We start from the raw sequence: 7,750 nt of genomic DNA on the forward strand, positions 1-7,750 counted from the left end.
TGGCCCATGGAGCCAGGTACTTGAGCAAGAGGAGGGGTATGTGGCGAGAGGCAAGTGAGAAATCAAAAGAAGCAGAAAAAAAAAAAAAAACGCAACACTAGCAGCCAGCAAATGGCACTCAGATAGCTAGCTAGTGCAGGCTGGTGTTTCTAGACAAGAGACTGTGTCAGCGGGAAGCAGAGGGGGCCAAGTACGGGTGAAGAAGTGTAGAGAGTGTGAAAGCATATATCACAAATTGCTGGTGCTCTGCAGCCCCTCAGGGAGAAGCAAAGATGGCGCACGGAGCGAGGCACTTGAGTGAAAAGAGGGGGAGATGGTGAGAGGCAAGGAAGAAATCAAAAGAAGCAAAAAAAAGCAACACCAGCAGCCAATAAATGACACCCAGAGAGCCGCCCGCTTGGGTGTGTGGAATCCAAGCAGCCGGCACTTCCCCGTCAAGAGACCGTGGCCGCGGGAAGCAGAGGAGGCCAAGCCAGGGCGAAGAGGGGTGGAGGTTGGGAAAGCACACACCACAAATTACCGGTTGTTTTGTCTCCTGCTGTATGCTCTGTCTCGTACCCCTATTTGCTGGTCTCCGATAGGAGTCCAAGATGGTGGATCTGTGCTGCGTTAGCTGGTAGGGGACCTCTGCATGAATCTCTCCTCTCTCTCTGTTCTCTGTCAGTTTTCTCACTCTATTTGGTGCTTGGCTGAGTTCTTTATCTCTTCATTTGATGTTTTAGGGTTTCAGGATTGTTGTATTCTCTGTTCAGCTTAGTTTTTCGGATCTTTGCTGTGGAGGGACGGAGTGGTGTTTCTACCTAGAGCGCCATTTTTCCGGAACCTCCAGATTATTTTTAAAGAGCTTTATTGAGATAATTTACATACTATACAATCTACCTATTTAGAATATACATTTAGTATAGTCACAAATATGTGCAATCATTACCATAGTCAATTTTGGAGAATTTTCATCACCTCAAGAAGAAATCCCATATACTTTAGGTATCACTACCCTATGGCCACATCCTCCCTCCTTATCCCCCACAGCCCAAAGCAATCACTAATCTACTTTCTGTCTCCATAAATTTCCCTAGTCTGGAGTTTCATATTAATGGAATCATAAAGTATGTGGTCTTTTGTGATTAGCTTCTTTAACTTAGTATATTTTCAAGGTTCATCTGTGTTGTACCATGTATCAGTACTTCATTCCTTTTTATGGCTGAATAATAATACTCTATTTTATGGCTATACCATATTATGTTTATCCACTCCTCCAGAGATGGACTTTTGGACTGTTTCCACCTTTTGACTATAATTTCAGGCATTGCTTAATCTAAAAGCTTAAAGATAAATTAAAAGTGTTCTTTTTATTTCAATTTTTGTTTACATTTTCAGATAGATTCTACCCTTCTGGTAGTAAAGAGACTCTTTGGCTGCTCAAGAATTATAGAGTTGCAATATCAGCAATTCCAGAAAAAAAATAGAGAGAGAGAGATAGTTACACTCTTTCCCAATACGTCTTCTAATATTTCTCTCTGATAAGCTCTAATTTAGACATGCATCAGACACTGGTCAGAAAGTTAGAAATCTCTGACTGGCCAGACCTCAATCCCTGGATTGACTCAGTCTCACCGGAATCACTTGGACTAAGAATTTATGAGGATGTTTCCCCCAAAGACACGTTTAAAAACAGACCAAAAAAATCACTTCTTATATCAAGATGTGTTCTTATAATGCTTTGGTAATATGTTATGAGAACTCAGACCTGTAATTTCTTTAATTTAAGGGAACTTCAGTTTACAAAAAAAGAATACAAATCCACAATCATTCTCCCTGGCAGTGAGAGTTAAATAATTCTGAGTTACTTTAAGACTGCTGCAATATTTTCTTGCTTACAAAATTTCAGCTTCAGAGAGGGCAACTAGGAAAAAAACTGTGAGAGGGAGCAGTGCTTCAAACACATTGGCTCATCTAAAGTGTTGGTTGCAGAGCCCCGAGATATGAAAATTATCAGACACATCAATATGTGCAGGCAGGGTAGAGTTGAATCCAGATTGCCATCAAGTCAATTCCGACTCATAGCGACCCTATGGGACAGAGTAGAACTGTCCCTTAGGATTTCCAACCAGTGGCTAATGGAATGGAACTGCCAAACTGCCGACCTTTTGGTTAGCAGCCAAGCTCGTAACCACTAAGCCACCACAGCTCCTGAGTCTGGACAGAAAGTAACAATTTCAGTGTACCCTGATGACATCCAGAATGTGAATTGGATTGGCCAAAACTTATTCTGCTCCCATCTTCTGCATCTCACATACACACCACAATCCAGGAACATCCTTCATGGGTTTGCTGTCATTTTTACTTCCATGGCTATATCCCTAGTGACAACAGCCTGCCCCCAAACAACATTGCTGTCAATACCCCTTCTTGACACTACAAGGGTATGGATAAGTTAACTGACCACATCCCCCTATAAAACTTTTTTCTTCATTTACACAATAACACACACACAATCACCCCTTATGAACCTATTGGAACATTTTCAGCTTCATATAAGAGAATACTCAATAAAAATTAGCTTAAACTCTATTAATTTTTATTGTGTCATATAACAATTCAGAGGTATACATTCCCAAGAGTAGTTCACAGACTCAACAATGTCATATAGAAAAGGGATCCACAATATTTCTGTAAGTGGCCAGATAGTAAATATTTTAGACTTTGAGGGCCAAGGGGCAAAATCAGAATATTATACAAGTACCTAATTTTATAAGGAGCCCTGGTGGTGCAGTGGTTAAGCCCTTGGCTGCTAACCAAGGCAGTTGGAACCTACCAGCTGCTCCAAAAATTTATATTTTAAAAAACTCAAAATATAATGAGTATAAATTTTTGTGATATAATGAATGGAATGCTTTTCTTAGAGAGATAACATTTTGCTTAACTGGCGTTCAGAGTTAGTGTTTCCTATTATCAAAATAGATTGCAAATTTTAACCTATGAATGCTGATATGTAATGAAATTTTAAAATTTCATCTTTGAAAGTATCTTTTCACACAAATACATATTGCCAAAATATAATATCAATTCATTTGTATATTATTTTAACTGAGCACAGTCATGGCTTAGGAGGTATTTATAGAACTTTGTTAAATTCTTTTCCTGATATTTGCCTTTCAGCATGTATTATGGATTGAACTGTGTCCCCCCAAAATGTGGGTCAACTTAGCTAGGCTATGATTCCCAGTGTTGTGTGATTGTCCAACAGTTTGTCATCGGATGTGATTTTCCTATGTGTTATAAATCCTACCTCTGTGATGTTAATGAGGTGGGATTAGTGGAAATTATGTTAATGAGACAGAACTCAATCTACAAGATTAGGTTGTGTCTTAAATTAATCTCTCTTGGAATATAAAAGAGAGAAGCAAGCAGAGAGAGAGGGAGATCTCATACCACCAAGAATGTAGTGCCAGGAGAAGAGGGCATCCTTAGGAATAGGAAGTCCAGGAGAAGATTGATGATAAGGACCTTCCTCCAGAGCCAACAAAGAGAGAAAGCCTTCCCTTGGAGCTGACACCCTGAATTTGGACTTCTAGCCTACTAGACTGTGAGAGAATAAACTTGTTCTTTGAAGCCATCCACTTCTGGTATTTCTGTTGTAGCAGCACTAGATAACTAAGACAGTAGCTTTATTATTTCTAATTGAAGGTTACATGAAAACTTCTCAATTGCACAGTTAAATGGCTTTTGAAATATGGACATTTCCTTTGTACTTCAATCAAGGTCTGAAAAATACAACTGGAACTTTAGTTTGAGCTCAGAAAATATACTGCTTCAAATTTGTGAAGAAATGGACATCCAGCTTGTAGTTATAATTTTTGACAGTAAAAAAATTTATCAACTTGCTTGACATTACTTGCAATTCAAGCAATGTTAGTTGTCATAAAAATTACTTACTGCAGAATAAGTTTCACATGTATGTGCTGTTTTACCCTGTAGGTTGAATTCATTAAGAAATCAAGACTGCAGTAAAAGCTAAATTCCAAAGCAGTTTCATAATAATAGCTGAGGTGGTTCTTATCATTCAGAAACAATTCGATTTCCAACTCTGAACTAAAAAAAAAAAAAGTATTAAAACTCTACCACTGCTGCACCATTTAACTGTGTGTAGTAGGGCAAGTCAAGATTTTCAGTTTCTGACAATACTTCAGGGAATTGATGATGATTAAATCCAGAACAGTGAACAAAGTTCACCATTGATTCTACTGGTTCATTAACACATGATAAATTCAAATATTTTCTTCAACGTACTTGTTGATGAATAATATAACCGTAGGCTTTAAACACTTTACAACGTAAATGTTTTCAACTCATCCTTTTTCTCCTCCACACGTTTCTACCAACAAGTTGTACTGAATTAATGCTTCACAACTTCTTTGAAAATATTTTCACTTGAAGTTGTTCCACACAGACTATTAATAGAGGCTTATTCCTCAGTCTCTTCAAACTCAGTACTTCCTCCTGAAACAACAACTGAGCAGTGTGGTAAGATATGTCAACTCATCAGGAGCAAAGGAAAACCACTTAATATTATTTTCCTTGTTTAAGATTAACTACTGATGTTGCTTTCAATGTCCTAAACTCTACAAACAACTATTCTCACCAAAAGTCATAAACAAGCTTATTTTATTTGGACACATTTCTTTGGCTGCTGCAATCAACCATGACTTAATTAACTCACCATTGGTAAATGACAATTTTTATTTGGCTAACAAATGAGCCACTTGGTAACTTAGTTTGGCTGCATTTTCTCTTATAATTTTTATATTTAAGACAGAGGTCCTCAGGCTGCAGAAAATTCCACTGCCTCAAGCAGCTTGCTTGCCACGCTCTGTAGCTTTACATTAGAATCCTTGCTCCTTTTCTTGGCACGCTCCAGAGCTTTACATTCAAATCCTGGTTTCCCTCTCCTTAACTCCTGTAGAGGAAATTGGAGGAAACCGGTTTACGAGCTGTGTTGACATTCAGGATAACCTTTTAGATCTCATACGTAGTAGCTTCCCCGCCTATGGGTGGAATGTAACTGCAATTTTTTGAACACTCAGTGCATGAAGTTGTATGTAAACCCCATCATGCCTGCGTAGTATGATTAAGAATGCTGCTGATGAAACTTGTATGAACTTTCTGCTTGTAAGCCCTTAAAAGTAACCTTCCCACTTTCTCTCTCTGAGCAGTCTTGGTGGCAGCAGCCCTGACTTCTCTTTTCCTTGCACAACAAAACAAAGATGCCTTTCTACTCTCCCACCTTGATCTCTAATTTATTGGCTGAGACAAGTTCCACCAAGCAGAACCTGGAGTTTCCACCCAGCAACGTATTTGTGGAAAAAATTCTGCTATGATGAAATGTTCAGTTTTCAATTTTCTAATTTCCTGACTGTTACTTTCCTGTTAGGTGGGAGTATTGTGATGAGTGATTGGTCTGTTAATGTTGATGCTTTCATTGCATTATTTGAGCACAGCTATAGTGCCATTGCATAAGAAACAAAATGTTTTGCCAGCTAATTCAACAATAAAACAGTCTACCTTCCATTGTGACCTTAAAACATGTCATTGGAAGTCTACTTTTACTTTCTTGCTTTGAAATGATGGGTATACACTGGTAATAAAAAGTCTCAGTACAGCAATTCACATGGAACTCAAAATGCTGTCAAGTTATAACTGCATCAATGCACTTTGTAGTGTGCTAAACAGCAGTGCAAAGTTATGAGAGCACCACATACAGTCTCTGTCACAACTACTCAACTCTGCCATTGTATTCCTTCCCATTTATAGTTGTACAGTAAATGTAGGAAATGGCAGACAGCCAATTTAAACCATTGCTAACTTCATTAAGAGGTGGATCTTCCATCAGGAATCACTGGCCCTGGCCGTTAGCCTGACATGTTCCTTTAGAATTTCCTTTAGTGAGGAATCCAAAGTGACAAAATATCTCATTAAATTTACTTATTTATAACTTGCGCTTGAAAGAGATTTTCACTGGGTATAGAATTTTAGGGTGGCTGTTATTTTCTCACTAATAAGGAAATCATCACACTATATTCCAGTTTCCACTGTTGAATAGAAAAATTAACAACAGACATCTTACTTCGATTTTAAGGTTTTTCTTATCCACTAAACCAAACACCATAAAAAACCTGCCAGAATTGCTCTACAACAACGTAAATTTGTCTTACCTTGCTAGAAAAGAATAATTGTCAAACCATTACCTCCTAATTTAAATCTCAAAAAAGTCTAATGGTTGCAGGTGAAAGGACAGTCAAATTATTAGCAGCCAGGTCAAAAGTAACTTGATATCAGTTAATCTCAGTAAAAGGGGGAAGGCAGGGTTCAATCAACCACACTGAGATTAGCCAATGGTTGATTTTCTATATTCTTTCCTCTTCTTCTCTTTATAGACCTCATTGTACCTAGCTTCTTAAAGCCATTTGCTTTTTCTGGAACCAAAATGGTCTCCCTATATGCATATAGAATAATTGCTCAGAATAAGACTTATGTTCAAATTTTGGTGAGTTTTCATTATTTTTAACACCACTGTGGTTATTAAAGTCACCTGCAAGGCTAATTTCTGCTCACTTGAGGATAATATTGTTATTTGTATATAATACTTACAAAACATTCTCTGTACCATTATAATGATGCGTAATTTCTCTAAGATGGATTTATTTGTATTTTCTCTGATTTTTAAAAGAAGGAGGAAGCGTGGCCAAGATGGCAGAGTAGTTAGACGATTCCTATAGCCCTCTTACAACAAAGACCTGGAAAAACAAATGATTTGATTCTATATGAATATCTAGGAGCCCTGAACAAGGCAAAGTTGCGGAATCAGACTGAGTGACGGGGGTGGGGGGAGAGGCAGACGGTTTGGAAGAAGCAAAGAGTGCCAGAGCCGCAGCAGCGAAACTGCAGCTCTGCAGCCATGCCGATCCTAAGTGAAGCAGGCAAACAGCTGTGCTGTCTGCACACTTGCGAAGCAGTTTCCACACCGAGAGAGACCCAGCAGCAGAGATTCTGCTTGGATACTCCGAACCAGTGAAAAGCAGCTCCCAAGTGGCTAAGTACAGGCGTGCGGCCTTTCACGGGGATTAAAAAAAAAAAAAAAAAAAAAAAAAGCCCATTTGGGAGAAACCTCTCTACTTTTTACCTCTTCCCTCCGCACTCTGCACCAGGAGTCGGCTGGGCCAGAAGTAGATCCCAAAAGGCACCCTGACCCTTTCTCCTGGCCTTGGAGAGGGAACAAATAAGCTATTGGCTCCCCTAAGCCAGGAACACAGGGTCGATGCAGCTCCTTTGCTAGGCACAGGTATCAGGGGTCCACAGACTCTGAGTGCCTTACAACCCTGTATAGACTTGTGGGGACCCATCTCAACAGCGTTAGCCCTCACTACCACAGTACAACAGGGCAAACATCTGAAGTTTAACTTCAGCTGCTTCAGCTGTGAACTGGCAGATTTGTGACCTTCAAAACAGCCCTGCCCCTTAAGTAGGCACTTTTATTGATCTGCAACAGGGGCTTGAGGACTGGTGAGATCACCTAAAGCTCCTAGTCACCTGCTACAGGAGTGCAAGAAAAAGTGGTGCCCTCGAGTCTTTACAGCCAACAGAGTGGAGTGCTCATAGTCCAGCTGCAAAACTCACCTACCTTCTCGCCCTAGACTATAGGGACACACTTTCCTTTCAGACTCTCAGGGTCAGCTGTCAGCCCCCTACCTGG

The sequence above is a fragment of the Trichechus manatus genome, unplaced genomic scaffold (assembly GCF_000243295.1).
Source record: "Trichechus manatus latirostris isolate Lorelei unplaced genomic scaffold, TriManLat1.0 scaffold00091, whole genome shotgun sequence".
Taxonomy (NCBI): domain Eukaryota; kingdom Metazoa; phylum Chordata; class Mammalia; order Sirenia; family Trichechidae; genus Trichechus; species Trichechus manatus.